General features: G+C 43.3%; 2 long non-coding RNA genes across 2 annotated transcripts in view; both read left to right on the top strand.

Moving 5' to 3' along the window:
* LOC135245789 (uncharacterized) overlaps positions 1-18,300 on the top strand; it is a 50,882-nt gene continuing 32,582 nt past the window's right edge. Inside the window, exons 1-2 of the long non-coding RNA XR_010327402.1 lie at positions 1-217; positions 1,601-1,672. This is a non-coding gene — a long non-coding RNA (uncharacterized LOC135245789). The remainder of the gene's footprint in view (positions 218-1,600; positions 1,673-18,300) is intronic.
* On the top strand, positions 11,940-13,320 carry LOC135245790 (uncharacterized). Its single transcript, XR_010327403.1, has 3 exons — positions 11,940-12,438; positions 12,822-12,894; positions 13,278-13,320. It is a non-coding gene; the product is annotated as an uncharacterized LOC135245790 (long non-coding RNA).

Below are 18,300 nucleotides of genomic sequence, written 5' to 3'. Positions count from 1 at the left end.
GAGGGCGAAGCTGAAAAAAAGCAACGCGATAGTAGACGATTGGGCACCACCTGTCGAACGAACAAGCCGTAATACAAGTCTTCGTCACATTTTAAAAGAAGTTTAGCTCAGATAATAATAGTAAAATTGCGTTATATATATTTCATCGTAAATATTTTTCGGGGACCCTATATGCTCTCCAAATCACTACAACAGCACAAACGTGGAAACATTTCAGGTAACGTTAAGTTTAGTAAAATGGATAAAGGTGCAGGTGATAAGCGAGAAGCTCCACAACACGTTGCTATAAAACGCTCCTGGATGCAAAAGCCTTTCCAGTTTCATATTCAGAAAACTGTTTAGTCTCCAAGTGTTTGCATCAGCTGTAAATAGCTGTAAAAATGTCAGACCGTCTCGGACTTCGGGAGACATACGTGTTTACGCGTATGGTTAAGCCTCTATTGTCAAAATGGATTTTCCTCGAGTACACGATATTATCTTCTTGCTTTGCAAGGAAGTTTCCACAATATCCGTGTGCAGAATTCATTTATTTGAAGACACGAAGTTGACGGCACGAGACAAATGTCGAGCCTAGTGATTTGATTTTGAACAGAAGTCATTTTTAAACTACACTGCAATGTGCCGGAATGAACTCGAGGCTGTTTTTTGGGGGAATTGCAGGTTTGAGCAGAAGTAGATTAATCCGTTTTTAATAATAGGTTAATTTTCCTCGATGAATACTTACAGATTTTACGCAGACACATTGCATTTCAACTGGTAATAAAATTCAAGTTCTAATTTGCCATTTTAAATAAGTGCTCTTTGAGCTCTCACGAGAGGAATACGTCGCAGATCGCAGACGAGTTGACGCAGCTCATTACACGTGCCTATTAGTGAATCGACGGGCGGATCCTTCGGGCGAAAGTAGCATTATTGGAGCCGAAAGGGTTTCAAACGCAAACTATGTTGTTAGACATTGCAACAGACCAAATAATGTATCTGCATTAAGAAACCAATTACAGAACCATAGATTGAGGCAGGAACATTAACATTAAAGGTAGCCCCTGACATTATTTCTCAACTACAAAGTGACAGCAGTAGATTCAAGATGCCACTAAATAATCTATAAACGTGTACAATGGAAGATATTACATTCCCTTTGTTTTATGGTCCAATATAGTATTCGTTGTAGTAATAATGACCCTCATTATCATTTATAGCACATGGAACATTCAAATAAAAAAATAAAAAAATACCACCCTGGTGTGTGTTACTGGAGAAAGGATTCCTGAACATTGCTGAACAGTGATGTTTTTTTTGTTTGTTAAAAAGTACTTAACTATACATACTATTTTAAAAGTGTTTTATCAATACATTTTTATTGTTCTTATGTTTGCAAATACATCACCAGCAAGAGTGTCTGTCTGTGATGAGCTGTGGTAGAGTATTTGGGATTTTAAAAAAATCAGACAATTCAATTTAAGTGTTGTATAGGTTGCTTTTTTGATGCATTAACCTTTTGAAGTTATAATAGATTATTATTTTTAAATAATATGGGTTATTTTTAATATTAGCCTATTTTGCTTTTTATGAATGGGCTTCATTTGTTTTCTGTTTGCAGGTGAAAGACTTCATGACAGTGAAGCCATGTATTTCGTTCTTTGAGATCTGCGCTGAGATCTGTGAGAGTTGGGTAAGTTAAATATTCATTACTGATGCTTCTCTGTAGTAGGAAATAGAGTAACAGTGCATCACCTGTGAATGTGTGAGCAAGGACAAGTTTGAGCAGCAATTCACAATTATTCTACTTGCATTTCTTTTTGATGGAAGTAATACATATTTCATTATGACTTTCTTATTTAACTTCTTACTTCATTATTTTATTGTATGTTTTTTCCCCCTCACAATCTGGACCGCACAACCACTATCTGTTGTTTTTGGTCCTATCACTTGTATATCCTCAAATTCATTTGGAAGTGAGTAGAGTCGCGAACGTGCAGGAAATACATGGTGCCAGACACAGCTTCTGGGACGTTGGGGGTTGGGGAAATAGGCCTGAGTTCTTCTTTACCTTGAGAGCGTTTTTCAAGAGCACGCACCCTGAGGGGAAACTTTGCACTGAGTGTTGTGTGCGGATTTCACTCTGATATGAAAGCCTTCTGGCACCGGAGGGAATTCCTGTGTGACCTTCTGTGCTGGGAATTTTATGGGATGTGACAACATGGCTTCATTATTATTTCCTGCTTGAACTCCAGCATTGTTGTGTGTTTCATGGATTTGGCTCCCCATCCATGTATGGTTTGTGTTGGTAATATGCTGGGTGTAGATATACATTAGTCAGAAAGCGTCTGACTAACTGAGACAGACGCGAATGGGGGTGAGGGGTTACATGATCTCGAGCTGGCCAGCGATGGCCCCCCCATTCCCCCAGGTTCTTATAGTGAGTACATAAACTTGGCTCCTGCTCCCCTGTCCCATATTCTTGGAGTGCATCTGGTTCCTCTGGCTCTGTCTGACCCCCCCCCCCCCCCCCCCAACGTAAATAAAATATCACAAGGTCAGGATTAGTCCGCCGGGCTGAGCTGATGATCCCTTGGCGCCGGTTCTTAAGACGACCTGCTCGACGTTCCGCTCGACGAGCGAATCCCATTTCGGAAAACCACACGGGAGGGGGGTGTGTCTGTGTCTCGCGGCTACAGTGGGGGGGGAGAGAATTATAAAGAGCGCCCATAATCACCTTAGCGCTGCCTGATTGACCTTGGCGAGGCTGAGAACGCCGCGCGGAACTGAGCAAACGCACCTCATGAATAAACATGAGCGGATTAAGCAGAGCGGCGTCTTCCGGTGCGGGCCTGACTGACTTTCTTCACACCGTGAGGAAGGAAATGGCGCTCGGGGGCGATGGTGAGCTTTGAGAAGGGTAGCGTGAGCCCCCTCGGTTTCCGTGGTCATGACCCTACTGGCCGATAATGTTGGCGAAGCCATCGATGCCAGTCAGGAAGTGGGCCTTTTTGGAGTTTTACGGTTTCTGCTGTTCATTGGAAGATCTTGGATCAATAACCTGGCACAAAATAAGAACTCTGACCCTGGCTTTGAAGAACTGTAGAAGGAATGGCCGCGAGGTGTAATTACACAGGCAGGCAGCTAGTCGCTGTGGAGGACTTCTAGTGTTGCAATTAACCGCTCATCAGGAAAAATCAATCTGTTCTTCCTCTTATGTTCGCAAACATGTTGTTCTCCAGTCAATAAGGTATTATGGTGTGGTCTTTACTATGTATTTATTTTTGAGGAAAGTGGGATTCCTGGTATGGAGAAAAGTATACACAAACTTGCATTTCTTGCTTTTATTGCCATAAGTGAGGCGTTTGGAAAGCAGTAACCTAGGAATTCTTTCTTTGAAGTGATACCAAAAAAGCAAGCAAGCAAATGCAAAATTCAAGGCCCTCAGATTTGAAGAAACAGTGGGGCTGATTTGCATATATAAAACTCGCAGCGCAGATTGCGTCCTGGTGAGGGTGGGTTGCTGGGTTCACAGACTGTGTAAAATTGTCTGATTTACTACGGCTAAAGATAATTACACTATCAGGAAATGGGACTGTCTACTAATCACATTCTGTGTGTGAAGCAGAGCTTAAAAGGCACAGTTAAAAAAATAAAAATAAAAACTTGTGTTTAGTGTATGGAATATCTTCCATTGTATGTGGGAAAATTAATGAATCTTCTGGTGCCACGTCAGAGCGTATTCAGCACTACGGACAGCGCCGGACAAAATGCCTGCTGATATTCCAACTATGGCTGCAATTGTCAATATACTTAACCAAGGCGCTCAATCAAAGACCCTAAACTCACACTGTAGGCTACAACATGAGCCAAATCTAACTTTAGAGAATTAAAAACAAACGCACAGTAATCCTGTGCTTTTTTATTTTGGTAATGGAATTTGTGTATGCTCAGTTTCTAACTATGTTCTGTTAACGAAAAAAAGAAGCACCCGAGGTCTATTGGTCAATCAATGGGTGGTTTTTTAAAACGCCCTGTAATTTCTGCCTCTTTTTTTGAGGAACGAAAATCGCGGAAGTGAATAGTTTTGAGTCTCGGTGTCCCGCCTGTATATCCGTTCGGCTCTTCTGAGTTTTCAGTTGGTCGTTCCGTCACTTCTCGGGGGTTGCCATGGCATCGGCGCTCGAGAGCTCTGCACCGCTTTTCCCGTTGTGCGAGCGTCTGTGGGATTTACGCGACGATGGAAGACCACCGGCGCGGTTGGGCTTCATTATCCTTAGTGTGCTAAGCTTTGTCTGCGATAAGCATCCTTTTGAGAGGAAGGCATGGTGCATTGTGGGGAGGAATGGGAAACGCCACACAACGCAAATCAGTTAATTTTCCAGACACTGAGGAGGCAGGTGGGGTGGATGGGGGTGAAAAAATTTCATGTTATCGCCTGCACATTGTAAATGTAAATGTCACACGCTGGAATATGCGCTGTGCAATGATTGGTCAGCCCTCTGCTGTTTCAAGTCATTTTTGACCTTCATGGACATGCTGTATTATAGTATACATAAATTGTGACATTTAAAAAGTTTCATTTTAAATTGTGATTTATTTCACTCGCACCGCTAATGGGGTCAGAAGAGAGCAGCTCTGTGGGTGGATGAACTAACTGTACAGGGAAGAAACTGGTTAGTACACCGTCTCTCTTCCTCAAACTCTCTCCCTCCATTACTTTACATTACAGCCATTTAGCGGACGCTCTTATCCAGAGTGACTTGCACAACTTTTACACAGCATTTACACTGCATCCATTTACACAGCTGGATATTTTCTGAAGCAATGCTGGTTAAGCACCTTGCTCAACAGTACAACCTTTAGGGTACAAGACCAGGGGTACACTGCCGCCCTCCCTCCCTTTCCATCACTCCATCCCTCCATGTGATAATTAGATTATTAAATATTCGATGTGACTTTGCGGGTGTATACTGTGCTTGATTTTTTTCAAAGCGTGAACATATTTCATTTTGATATTTGATGTTTATTTAGTTTCCAATGTGCCTTTAAATGTTTTTTTTGGAAAATATATTCAGAACATCATACTTATGGTTCAAAATGAACTAGCGTCCAATGCTTTGATGGACAGCTAACCTTATTTGGGACTTGCGCGCCTGGCATATTTATTGGACATAGACTTGATTAGTGTCTGATTCCTTTTATTAAATCATTTTCAAAGGAAATTAGTTTTGGATGGAGTATGGCTAGAATAAAAATGCAAATAAGTTGTCATGGCAAGAAAAATGTGAAGTGCGCTTTCTTAAAGAATCAATCACAGTAAAAAATGTTTCCATAAATTTGAATGCGAGCGCAAAGCCCCCTCTTTGCTGCTTGCGACAATGACGGCAGTCTCTGTCTCTGAGACCCCATTAACCTGCCCATTGGTTCCTATCAAATGAGATCACAGGATGTTAAACTATCGCCGTGGTTACAGTCCCAGGGGTACTGATCTACCTGTCCCCGCTCCCGTCGTTTCCCAATTTCAGTTAGATTAAGAGGTCATTGCCTCCATTTCATAACACGCCCAGGTGGTCTCCATATTACAGTTATGGAAAGCGGGAAGCATTAATACGGAGTACTTTGAGATTTTTGTTGAGACAAGATGCGATTAGCCAGCTAAAGCATGTGACGTGTGTGTTTAAAAACTACTTTATGGATTAATTCTGTTTGCAAAGTGGCTAGGGGTTTTTTTTTTTAAGCCCACCAGGTGTTTAAGAGTACAACTTTTGACCTGTGCTAATTTGTCTGCAGTTTACTAATATATTAATTCAGCCTCTTTAATGATCTGTTATGATTACATTTCTCATTACAATTAATGTACCCCTGTGTTGATTATGAATGGTACACACCCTGAATTTTACTGAATGCAAAAAAGTAAACAAGTAAAGTGTGAACTGTTGAACATATCCTCCCCAGGGGGAGATCAAAAAGTCGCGTCGAACGTAGAGACTGTAGTGCTTTCTGAGGGCATGCTCAAACTTTGTTTATGTTGCCTGAGGCTCTCCAACTTTCATAGTCTGCTGCTAAAGCCAGTGCTCAGGTCGTTGCTTTCAGGTGTGATTTAGATGGATATGAGCAAGTTGGGCCTTGTTGAGGATTTGCTTTAGGATGAATATCGGGATTCACATTCACACTTCATACCGTCTGCACATTTTGTATGGTGCTTGGTTGGAGATTGTTGACATCAATAAGGATATGCAGGAAAACAATTTAATTCATTTTTTAAAATGAATTTAAAAAATGACAACCTGCCCTGTTTTTTTCCCTTCCCCCAGTCGCATTTTCACGCTTAGAGTTGACACTCATAAACGTTAATGCGATCTGCCGCGTGCTACTGTAACCGGCGCGTATCCTCGTTCTGAGCTCGAGCCCGTGATCACACCTCGGTTTCACAGCCTTTCTCCATCTAGCATCTGTTGTTTACGGCGCACGCTGCCGATCTGCTCATTAACGTCCAAAACCATCACAGAAGTTTACTTTTAATAACGTGTAAATAATGACCTCAGCAGTGGCAGTCACGCGGTTCTGAAGCTGTGAAGAACCGTTAATGAAGTTCACGGAGACTTGAATACAACATGTTAGCTGTGAAAGTGCAGAAGAGTGCATATTTATAAATTAATTCGTAACGTTATTACTATTCGTGATGCGTAGTTGGATGTGGCTTCAGAGGAATCCTGTGCGGCTCTGCACTGACATAATTAAAGAACATTTCAGCCGAAGGCTGGGCCTGACAATATGGCCCGGCATTGGAAAAACATTGCAACAATTTTTTTTTAATAAAACAGGATTAGAATTGGGGCTTAAATAAAGCATTGCGGAATGACAGTGTAGTCAGGCGAATTCCACAAATAAAAGGAAATGCTGTATTGAAGTACTGAAGCGGGGGGCAGATGAGGGTATACTTTGAATTGGGAAGAAATGTATGTGAATTCGGCCCAATGATGGTGCTGCACTTCAAAAGAAATCCTGGGGAAATAACCGTATAATACCAAAAAAAAAAAAAAATGACTGTGTTGGAAAAGACTCAAGTGTGGAATAGTTTTCTGGGACATAAGATTGCCTTTATCCTTTACCTTTGAGCTTCCCCGTGTGTCCTGTGATGTGATTTTTCAAGTGTAGACTGAAGCGGTAATTATAGGGCACCGCGAAAACGGCTTCATACCATCTCCTGTTGCTATAGAAACATCCAGAGAAAGCTTTTCGCTCCGCAACTTCTGAAGGATTCAATCTTTAAAAGGGAGAAAAAAAAGTGAAAACTTCTGAAAGCAAGACAAGACCATGTGTTCAATCAAGTGTGTGTGTGTATCTATGTGAGTGATAAGTATAGACTATTCTTTGAGTCTTCTAATATATAATGGCAGAAGGACTCATCTTTTATTAATGACCCAAGAAATAATTTTACAATGATGATGAAATACCTCAAGTTAAAAAATCCTACAAATAAAAGCAAAAACACAAACATTTATTTGGCAAAACGTGCATGACTTGAAAGCATAAAGTTAATATAAATTACTTGGCTGTACAATGATATTCTTTTAAATTGTGGTTCTTTTTTCACACCACGGTGTTTGTAGCTAGCTGAAGTAATGTTATTGAAAATCTCCAATTTATGGAAATCCATTCATTTTGTTTCATTTATTTGATTGTACCTGTGGGCTTAATTCCGTAGGTTGTTTGTCTGTTGGGCTCGCATGGGCAAGAAAATGGAAATTCAAGGCAAGGGGGTGTTTTAATGAAATGGCGTTTGACTGAACAGAAATATTTGACTTGTCTCTTGTGAGGCACGAGGACTTTTAAGACTCTCCTGCTCATTTTGCCTCTTCGTTTTGCTTTTCCCCAAATACGATCCCGCTGGCATTACGTTTGCGCCTGCACACACAGTAGAAAGGTTTGTGGAAATATCGCGGGATTTCACCAGCTTTTTAGGTCCCTGTAGTTTTGTGTTCATGCGGTGCTTTGTCAGTACAGCGTGTTTGGGGTGAGGGGGCTCGGGGGGGGAGAGGTCCATCAGACAGAATGCACTGGCGTGCCATGCAGTCACGGCACTCAGTAACTCTGGTGCATTTGGTAGGAAATCATTTTTAATCAAATGTTTTATGTCTGAGACTCTAGACTTTAGTGCTTTTTTTATTTCACACTTGGGCGGGCGTTTGACGGGCTGTCTGTGTGTTGGAGAGAGAACGTGAAAATGCTGCCACTCTCCCCATTAGCCACAGCTCTATTCTGGGAACTAGACCTAATGGTCATGGTTATGGATTAGCTGCCCCTTGATGAGAATTGGACTTTATCTGACCGGTGCTTGCATTTGTTCCAGTAACCTGCGGTATGCACTTATTGTACAGTGTATGGCTTTGGATAAAAACTTCTGCCCAATGAAAGGTAGTGTAATCGGATGGATGCATAATGCATGTTAGTGATAGAGAAAAAGAGGTGTGTGTGCATACGTGTGCATGCATGCCTGTGTGTGTGTGCATACATTAGCGTGTGTGTGTGCATTGCCTTAGTGTGTCTGTGTGCGCACGTGTTTGTGTGTGTGTGTGTTTGTGTGCGAAAATGTGTATGCTTATTGCAGTGTGTGTGTCTGAAATACTGTGTGTGAGTGTGTGTAACGATGATGCTTCATGTTTTGTGGAGAGGGGTGTGTGTCAACGTGTGATGCTGTGTGTGGTGATTAGCGTGTGTGTGTGTTGTTGTGTGTCTGTCTGTGTGCGTGAGTGTGTTTGAGTGTGTTTGTGAGTGAGTGTGTTTGAGTGTGAGTGGTGAGTGAGTGTGTCTGAGTGTGAGTGTGTGTGTTTTCAGTCTTTGCTGAGCCCAGAGGGGGAAGCCTCTCTCCCCGCTGCCTTTACCTGCCCATGTGCAGGACATGGACAGACTGGCTCTGTGAGGAACAGGTATTCTGTGGGATGTGTTTTCAGGCGCGCACACGGGTGACTCATCCAGGTGAATCTTTCCTGGGGCACTGTTATCCCCTGTCCCATGTTTCCGAATGGCTTTCCAAGGCCGTGTTTTCATCAGGCTGTAAAATAAGAGGAGGAAAGCCATGCTGGAGAACAGTGTGAGGCTTCAGCCCGCTCTCCAAAGGTATAAGAATAGCCTGGTTTCTTGCGTTCTGTCTTTTTTTGCCTGCTATTCTGTCCACGGGGCCGAAAGCTTTCGCTCTGCCAAGCCTGCTTTTTTACTCAGCCCCCCCGACCTGATTCTGCTGGGGTGAAGTGAGACTCCTGGCCCAAAAGTGCTCACCGGTCACTGTTTGAAATCACTGGGCCAACACTTTTATACCACCAGCCCAGCCCAGCCTCACTCTGTCGCTCCTTCTGATCTGTGCTCTGCTGGACTTTGGTGTAATTTGGAGAAAATTGAACCCAATTTGCCATCTGTTGTTGCCGAGCTCCTTTAATACCCTCAGAGAGTGAAGGTGGTGTCTCCCTGCTGAAACCACTTATCGACGAGCCGTCCGTCCCCGTGTCCAAATACTCATTTGCCCTCCTCTTCATTTGCTGCTGTCCACATATCCACTCCCCTCTGCTATTGCATTAATGAGATATTTGTGTTTTTCTATGAGAAAAATAAAAGTACTGTCCCACATCCAAAATGGCGGCCGTGAGCATTGATCTGAGAGGTGAATACGACGTTGATTATATCATTTGTACTCCTGCCATAGTTGTAAATGAGTGTAGGGGTGTAGTTCTTCTCTAACGCTGGAAAAGAGTTTGTGAGGAGTAGCATTCCAGGACTGGGCAGAAACTGGTTCTCCTGGTCTTCAGTGTAGAGAAGTATTTCAGCAACTCTGAATAAATGACACTTACCTTTTATCTGCATGTTAGGTGCTGTTACACTGGCTCAGATACTCAACTGTCATAATGCCCAAGATTCTATATCGTTGCTTGCATACGTCATGAAAACATCTATCTACTACGTCTCTACCATGGCCTCTTCAGAAGATATCTGTATTTTATTGCAGTTGCTTTGTCTTGATTACACTCAGTGAGAAAAGCAAGCTGCTTCTTAATCTTTGTGATTCTCGCTGTATTATTTTATATGACCCCAGCGTCCCATGACAATCTACAAGCCAGCATTAATAAGTGTTGTATTTATTACCTGAACAGGTTTTGACCATAAAATATTTAAGTCTTGTTTGGTGGGAGTGCATTAATCAATATTCAAAATTCTGCAGCAATCCTTTTCAACTGCACGAGAAATGAATCTATATTGACGGTTTGATCGCGAGGGATTGCTTTAGAACCACAGAGCCTTGTTTCTCATCTGCTTCACATGGAAGGAGTCCTATCTCGTATTTAAATTTCAAATGTAATATTTGTCTTCTGCCGGCTGCTATTCCCATGCTTAATTGACATTCATGTTGAAGGAAAATGGTTGAGGAAGGGTAGCTTGGTCCACTGAGTACTGGCATATTTACAGACTTTCCCTTATTTCTATTAGACGTTTCGGTAAGGAAAATCATTCTCCAGCTGCTTTTTTATGTACACACAGAGAAATCTGTCCTTTCATGTTTTGTGTACTTGTCATGTTTCCAGAGAAGGCTGTAAAAAAAAAAACATGATTTATTTCATATGTTGCATAAGCATAACAATTTTTTCCGAGCTGCAAACAGTTTTCTATCTGAAGGCTGATTAGGGTTGTGAGCAATGGGCATTGAAATTGCATTCCCTAGTGATGATGGTGCACAACAAAAGAATAATAAAACATTATTTTTATAGAACCGCAGTGCATTATATCTTAGTTAAACATTAATATGCTGTTCTAACACTACCGGCATTTTTTAAAATAACCTACATGCCTCCTGTACGCGGCCTTCGACTGAACAGTCTGTTAAGCATTTCTCCACAAGTCATGTGCCAATGGCCAGTTTCACAATAAAAGGTTTTTCATAGCTGGAGTAGTTATTTGGTAAACCGAAGAGACCGGCGTCAGTGCTTGGGGCGGCGGTGCTTTTGCTCATCAGAGCCATCGGAGCCGAGCCGCTCGCCTGTCACACTGAATCCGTCGCTGGCAAGTTTGTGTATTCTTAGACGCAGCGGTGCGCGTTTTATTTAATTTGCAAGTCATTTGCAAGTTGCCATTTTCCATTGTGTTTCTTTGGCACTGCAGCAGGGTTTATAAATGATGAGTTTACACGCAGGCAGCGTGATGTGTTATTTATGTACTGTAAGCATTCTAAAAGAATGATAAGGGGATGCAGAGTTGCTCAGTTATGACCTCCTTTTGAAAACATCTCCTCAGTACAAAGCCTGGTGTTTGGCACCCGAAGGCCATCTGCCTCTGCCACATGACCGGGAGGGCCGTGGGGCTGCTTGTGAGGGCCTCTCCAGGGCCTGGCCCGCCAGGCTTACCTCCCTAACCCGAGTCTCAGCCATCGGGGTGTGATGAATGAAAGTTTCACCGGGGGCTAAATTGCATGGAGCTGAAGGTGGGACCCGTTTGGAAAGCTTGGCGTTCGTCTCGGCAGTTGATTAGACTGAAATTCTGTCGCTGGGCTGTAAGGTACCGTCAGCTAAGAAAAATGACGGGAGAGTTATTCCACTGCTTCTGCGCTTGTACTTGTCAGCATGAAGTATGGAAGAGCAGGGAAACTGGCTGCCTTTAAGAGGAACCCGGAGACAAAACAGACCATGAATCAGCGGGAAATTAGAGCTTCTATTACATCAGCCCCAAACTGAGGCTGAGGTTCATCCTTAACTTTGGTGAAAAAAATGTTACCCAAACTCAACTTATTTTATTTTTTGTGCCAGGGGGATATTTTAAACTAGGATTTCATACAGTATGTGCAGTTCAGTTTGATGAATATCCCAAACAAGCTGCCTCATTACTACATAATTGCATACAATTTTTTTTTTTCTAAATAAACATAATCATCTTGCTTTTTCCCCTCCCTCACACTCCGACCATGTTTTTGCTGATGCACTAGACTAACAGTATTTCTTATATATATTTCTAACACTCCACCCTGAAGGTATGTGTGCTTATGCTTAACTTGGGTAAGCATAAGTATATTTTTGGGTATAAAATATTCCTTGTGTACTTAGTTTTGTTGGAGAAGGACTAGGAGGAGGAGGAGGGGGGAGATAGAAAGTCCTTTTCATAAGTCCTCTGGATCCTGAAGTGTGTGGTCCGCACGCTCACACAGTGAAAATGGACACTGCAGCGGAGACATGCTAATTTGTCAGAGTGTCGGTGTCGCTTCGCTACGAGACCAGCGGCACTAGGCTGGGAGCATGAATTAGGAAGCACTGATGCACTGTCAACACTCTAATCCCTTAATAAAGAACCCGGCTTTGCGGGGGATTAGGGGCTGGCATCAGCCAGGAGAGAGGGGCAACAGAGCCTCTGGCAACAGTCCCCGTCTCCCACCTGTTCCTTACGGTAACCAAGGCAACGTCACATTCCCCTGTGTGAAAGGTGAGAGTGATAAACCAGCCTGTGTAGTGTAAATGACATGGTCTTCAAACAGGTTTTTAATAAAGTTTCCCTAGTCAAATAAAGAATGGAATGGAAAGAGGAAACTGCACGATCCTCACCTGGATTTTAACGGCCAGGTGGGTGATTTTTAAAATTCTGCCTTGAAATTTAACAGCCAGGTGCAGGGTTGGTACTCATGATTCGCATTTTTTAAATTATCATTTTTACCAAATAAGAATAAATAATACTGCTTTTTTAGTAGAAATGCTTAAAGCTGTGTGTGTATGTGTGTATGGTTTTGTGCCGTCTCTCTCGAGAGTCAGAGAGTCACGGGGCTGGGGTAGAGGCATCTTCCTTCCTGTGTTTCTGTTTATACCCTGCAGGACCCTGTGGGATTTCAGCCACCAAGACCAGCTTAAAAAAAAAACTAAAAAGAAAGAAACTACTTTCTTATGGGTGAGCAGTCGAAGTCATTACGTTTTAAGGATTTTGGATGTTGAGCAAAATTTGTTTCCAGCTGGTACTCTATATCCACCACTTGTACATCTAACACCTGAGTTTAACGTTTGCTGGTGGTTTTGTGTGTGTGTGTGTGTCTGTGTGTGCGCACATGCGTGCATGTATGCCTATATATCTGTGGGTGTGTGTGTGTGTGTGAATGCATGTCTGTGGGTGTGTGTCTGTGTGCATATGTATCTGTGTGTGCATGCTTGTGTGCGCACATGCGTGCACTCCTGAGTGTGTGTGCGCGCGTGTGCGTGCGTGCACGAGCGTGTGCGTGCACTGTAGGTGTGTGTGGGGCAGAATTTCCAGTCCACATTCCCTCACATCTGGAGCAGAATGATGGCAGGATGTGACTCGCGTGGGCCGTGACATCGTAGACATGTCAGCAGCGCACAAGTGAACTGGCAACGGGGATCGAGTGCTACGCCTGCTGCTGATTGGACGGCAAGGAACGGCTCCTCGCAGGTGAGCCAATACAATTGGTGCTCTTGACACGAATGGAAACTGTGCGTCTTGGCGACTGCAGAGGCATCCTAAAATGCTGTGCCATTAAGGAGGAAAACGAGCACCGTTTGGTAGAGGTGGTCTGGGTGTAGTCTTCTTTACCCAAAGAAGGGGGCTTTTGTGCTTTTAGAATGTGATGCAGGTCACACAACCTTTAACGAGGCCTTGAGGCATTCCATAAATTATTCAAATGCTTTTCTAATTGAAGATCTCTTCTGCCGACAGTGAGGCCGTCCTCCGTGTCAGAGGGGAGTGGGAATTATGCTGGATTATCAGCTTTTATGTAAATGTCCTCGAATATTGAATCGATTTTTCTACGCGTCCAGCAGCAGCGGCGGCGGCCTCTGAATTCTTAAAGCAGACGTGTTTCTGGTTTTGCGCCGCGCGGAAAGAGAAGGCAGGCTGTGTGTTTTTCAGAGGGGAAAAAAGGGGGGGGGTGGGTTTTAGAAAGTGTTATTTAAATGCTACAGTTTGAGTTCTCAGGCATATTGACTGGATTAGTAACACGTCTGAGAGTGTATTCTAATAAACAGATGAGGCTGTAGGTGGTTGATCATCAGACTGACAAACATTGTGGTGTTCACAAAAGCTTTTGTATGAGAAATCTATTTAAGGCATTGGAGGTTTGGTGTATGAGGTTGAAGTTTTGCCCCCCCCCCCTTACCTCTGCACAGTTCTTGGCAACGGGACACCTGTAGAAGGCAGCCTGCTGGAAAGGTGTTTTTCCTCGCTGTTGCCAAGGTAACAGCCTGAATTGGGCTGGATGAAAGTGCAGCCTGTCTCGGCCTCTCCCATTACTACATTACTGCTCCCGACTTTTGTGATTTCATGTTTATTTAAAACCGTGACTGCAAGCCCATTGCCTCCACTGATCTCTATGCAAATGTTATGAATCCAGAACAGGAGGGAGGATGTGATCTTGTTCATAATGAGTTGTTGAAACAGGTTTTCCTCTGAAGGTTAGCATTATCAGCAAACTTGCTCGAGATGGTATCACGGGCGTTTGGGGGGGTATTATCATTATTGAAATGTATCATCCTGTCTGAATGCCCTTACTAGCTCACTGTACAGCTGTTCTCTTTGAGAGGACAAATATTCTCTTAAATTCAATGGCCTGAAAAGTTCTGAAATCATTAAAACATTAATTTTTTTTCTCATTACTTATTTGGGGAGGATGTTGGTCATTTTTTTTTCTTTAGTAAGAATGCTCTTTTTGGATAGGTAATGGGTCCCTTAAAACACAGCATTTTGAGGAGCACGTGCTCTTATTTTAAGGCCAGGGCTTTCCCTGTGTCTTAGGGTAGGCTCCTTGTGCGCACCCAGCTAGGATGCAGGCCTGGCTCTTGTAAGTGCAGCTGAGGGATGAGCTGGAGATGAGTGTGATTCATAGGTTTAAAGGAGGGGAGGACTGTAATGGCATATTGCTGGAGGGGGTAAAATACCCACGGAACAGGACGGATTCCAGACTCTGTTCCCAGAGCTTCAATCTCTGTTGAGGAAAAAATGATTTGCCGTCTGATTTGAAATCTACATAATTTTGTTGTGGAAGAAAAACCAGCATGCATCTTTAAAAAAAAAAAAAAAAAGTTACAATTGTTATCAGGATCTCCAACGTATGGAAATTGCCCTCGCCTTTTATTCAGCTTTTATTCTGCACATAATCTTCTCGCCTGACAGCGTTTTACGTGTCTTCAGAGCACTCGGTGCAATTGAGGGATAATGATTTCCTGTTCGTGTGCCTCTGAGGTTTATCTGAATGCTTATTTGTTGATGAATACGGAGCTGGTGGTTGGCTATTGATCATACTTACAGTGCCCAGGGTACTGGAGAGCAGTCAAATTAGTGCGCTGACACGGACTACAGCAAAATACATCTATAAAATAAATAAATAAAGGGGGGAAAAATACAGCCGTAAAATGTTTTTGTATTTTACACCTGATTTCCTGGCAGGAATGACAGCATCTCTTGTGCTTCCACGCATCGTAGTAGATGCATCTCAATGCCTTCCCTCTAATCCTTTGAAGAGTAGGTTTGTTGAAATCTTTTTTCTAAATTCTAGGTCAGTGTTCTAGAACTGCATGTCTTTGAATTACCAGTAGCGATCATTACATCAGAATTAGAATCTTCAGTTCAGAACATTCATTAGAATTTTCAGCTAAGAACATTCTAATCACATCTCCTCATCTTACACCTCAAAGGGCCAATGGCAGTATCCTCAGCACTGGCTGTGAGTCTGAAATATGCTGCATTTACAGAACTTGTGTTCCCAGATCATGGATGTTGTTTGTGCCCTGTGCATGGTTTTGAAAATGCAGCTGTTGGGTTCAGTTCTGTGAGCTATAAACAGAGCAGAGAAGAAAAGATGGCGGATCATTAAATGGCGGTGACTGTGGCTAGTGGCTCAGGCTCGTGCCGAGGCCGGTCCAAACTGAGCCAGGACCCGGCTTACTGGCGCTTCTCCAGGAGCCCGGCTCGCTGCCAGTGGACTGACCGAACCCCCCGGCGGATTTCGGGGAACAGGGGGCGTGTCCTGCGCTCACAGTAAGGGGGGGGGGGGGGGTCAGTGAATTAGGGTCTCCCACCGCTGCAGGAGAGGGGCCGGTCAGCCGAGGGTCCTCTATAAATACTGCCCAGCCTGGAGGAGCCGAGCTCCCACGCCAAGATTTCAGCACCTAACAGCCAGGGGGGCGAGCAGGGCGACCTCGGTTTAGAGGTCGTCCGCGTGACAGGAGCAGGCACGGGGCTTCTTATTTTTGCTTTTCTTTTCACAGAAATTGGAGCAGCATGTTTTAAACTTGTTCCGGCAGGGGCACGGTAACCTCTGTCTGAACTGTATTCTGCAGAGGCCTGTAATTTCACTGCAGTCTACCATCTCTGCATCTGCTGGACTGCAGAGTTCAGGGTTTAAAGCTTTGGAACTAGACTGCAAGTATACTTTTGAGGGGAGAGAGCATCTGAAACATGCGCAAACACACTCTCACACAGACTGTGACTTTGTGAATGCACTGGTTTCCCACAGAATTGAGACTACACCTTCAACAGCGGCTGATGTCAGAACACAAGACTACAATAACACATCACAGCCAAAGAATATCTGTAACAAATGCCTGAGTGAAATCCAAACAAACATGTGCATGCATGTATAATTCTCAGTGATGGACGTCCAATCAAAATACACATACAGTGCAGAGATCTCTCATACTCACATGTATGCATTCTTAATGGCCTTGCATATCAAATCAAAGTATTGAATGTCACCACACATTGGGCGACAGGTTGCCGTGCGTTACGATGCCTTTCTTTGAAGCGGGAGATTAAAAAGGTGCCCATCGCTCAGCGGCTTTAATCTCCTCTCCTCCTGTTTGTCAAATCTGGCTAATTAAACCCCAGCCGGCGCTCCTGCGATCGGACCATCTGACAGGAAGTGCTGTAAAAACGCTGCCTTTTCCTCCCGCTTCGTCTCCGTGGCGACAGCCCGCTGCTTTTCGCTCTGCCTGCCTGCCGTGTTTTTCTGTCTGTTTCTGCCGTGTCGTTTTTATCAGTTACTGTACGAACCCTCCCTCAAAAAATATAATAATATAATAAACTGACGGACAATGGGATAAAAATCTAATTTGCAGAGGACATGCAATTTGTTTGATTTTTATAATGGTACAATTTCCCTTTCAAAGTTCTGCAATCATGTGCATTGTTCTGTAATGCAAGGGAGATTCCTTTAAGGGTCATTGATGCATTTTATTTTGGGGAAAAAATGCAAACTAATGTTAATTTCGGAAAGAGAAAGGTAACGGTGGTTGTAATGAAAAACTGCATTTCAATTAATTCCTAAATTGAATGAATTAATGCGGAATTAACCCCAGTTCTGTGCAGCATAATGGGCGGCAGCACCCCGCTCTAGACTGAGCTGGGGGACAGGCAGCTTAACCCTTTAAGGTGTGGACACAAACGTGTGTATCGCAGATATTCTTCACTGAACATTCTAGTGCCGATGTCACAATCACTACTGATAACTGAAAGCAATGGAGTTCTAGGACACTGACTTGGAATTTTGAAGAAAAAAAAAAAACCCTACTCTTCAAAGGGTTGAATTTCAAACTGCATGCTGATGATCTCTCTCAACATGACTATCTTTCAGGAGCTGTCTCCAGTCCCTGTTTAGAATGCCAGCGTCACTGTATTTGCTCGTGGATAACCTGAGAAACCGTTTAAAATGGAACGGCAATTCCCCGCTGACACGTACAATAGCATCGGTGTAATATCAGACACTTGTGTAGCAGACACATTTCCATAACCCCTGGCTGGCTGTTCTCAGGCATGTTTTTGTGAGTGCCGTTTTTGCATAAATTTGTTACCCCGAGTAACATTAGTGGTTGTGTGAGGAGACGGGGCGTCCGTGTATTATTATTGCTGGCTGAGATGGTTAAGGGCTTTAACAGTGTCTGGACTAATAATGATGCAGTTACTGGAGTGTGGAGCTGAGCTGTAAATGGTATCTCCACCTGTCCCAGGGTTTAATGTAGAGTGCAGCTACTTACTGTACATCAGTGGCTTGAATATAAATCTGCTGGCAGATGTTGCAGCAGAGTGTTTGGATGATGATGTGAAACGCCTAAATACGCAGAATGCCCAGACGATTTTCTAATTTTTGCAGTCATTTCACTACCGCCATTTGAATCAGTAACTTTACAGTCCTATTCATAAAATAATACTTCTGCTGAGTGAAGTACATTAACATGTGCTCACAAAGCAGTCTGGAATTAGAACCGATTTTGAACAATTGTACAGATCATTGTGTTTCGCAGTGATTAGGCAAGGTTTTTCAGTCGTTCTTGAGTTGGATATTTTTGTCTGACA

Source organism: Anguilla rostrata, chromosome 19 (genome assembly GCF_018555375.3).
Source record: "Anguilla rostrata isolate EN2019 chromosome 19, ASM1855537v3, whole genome shotgun sequence".
Lineage (NCBI taxonomy): Eukaryota > Metazoa > Chordata > Actinopteri > Anguilliformes > Anguillidae > Anguilla > Anguilla rostrata.
The sequence above is the reverse complement of the archived record's forward strand: the minus strand, read 5'-3'. Positions and strand labels throughout refer to the sequence as shown.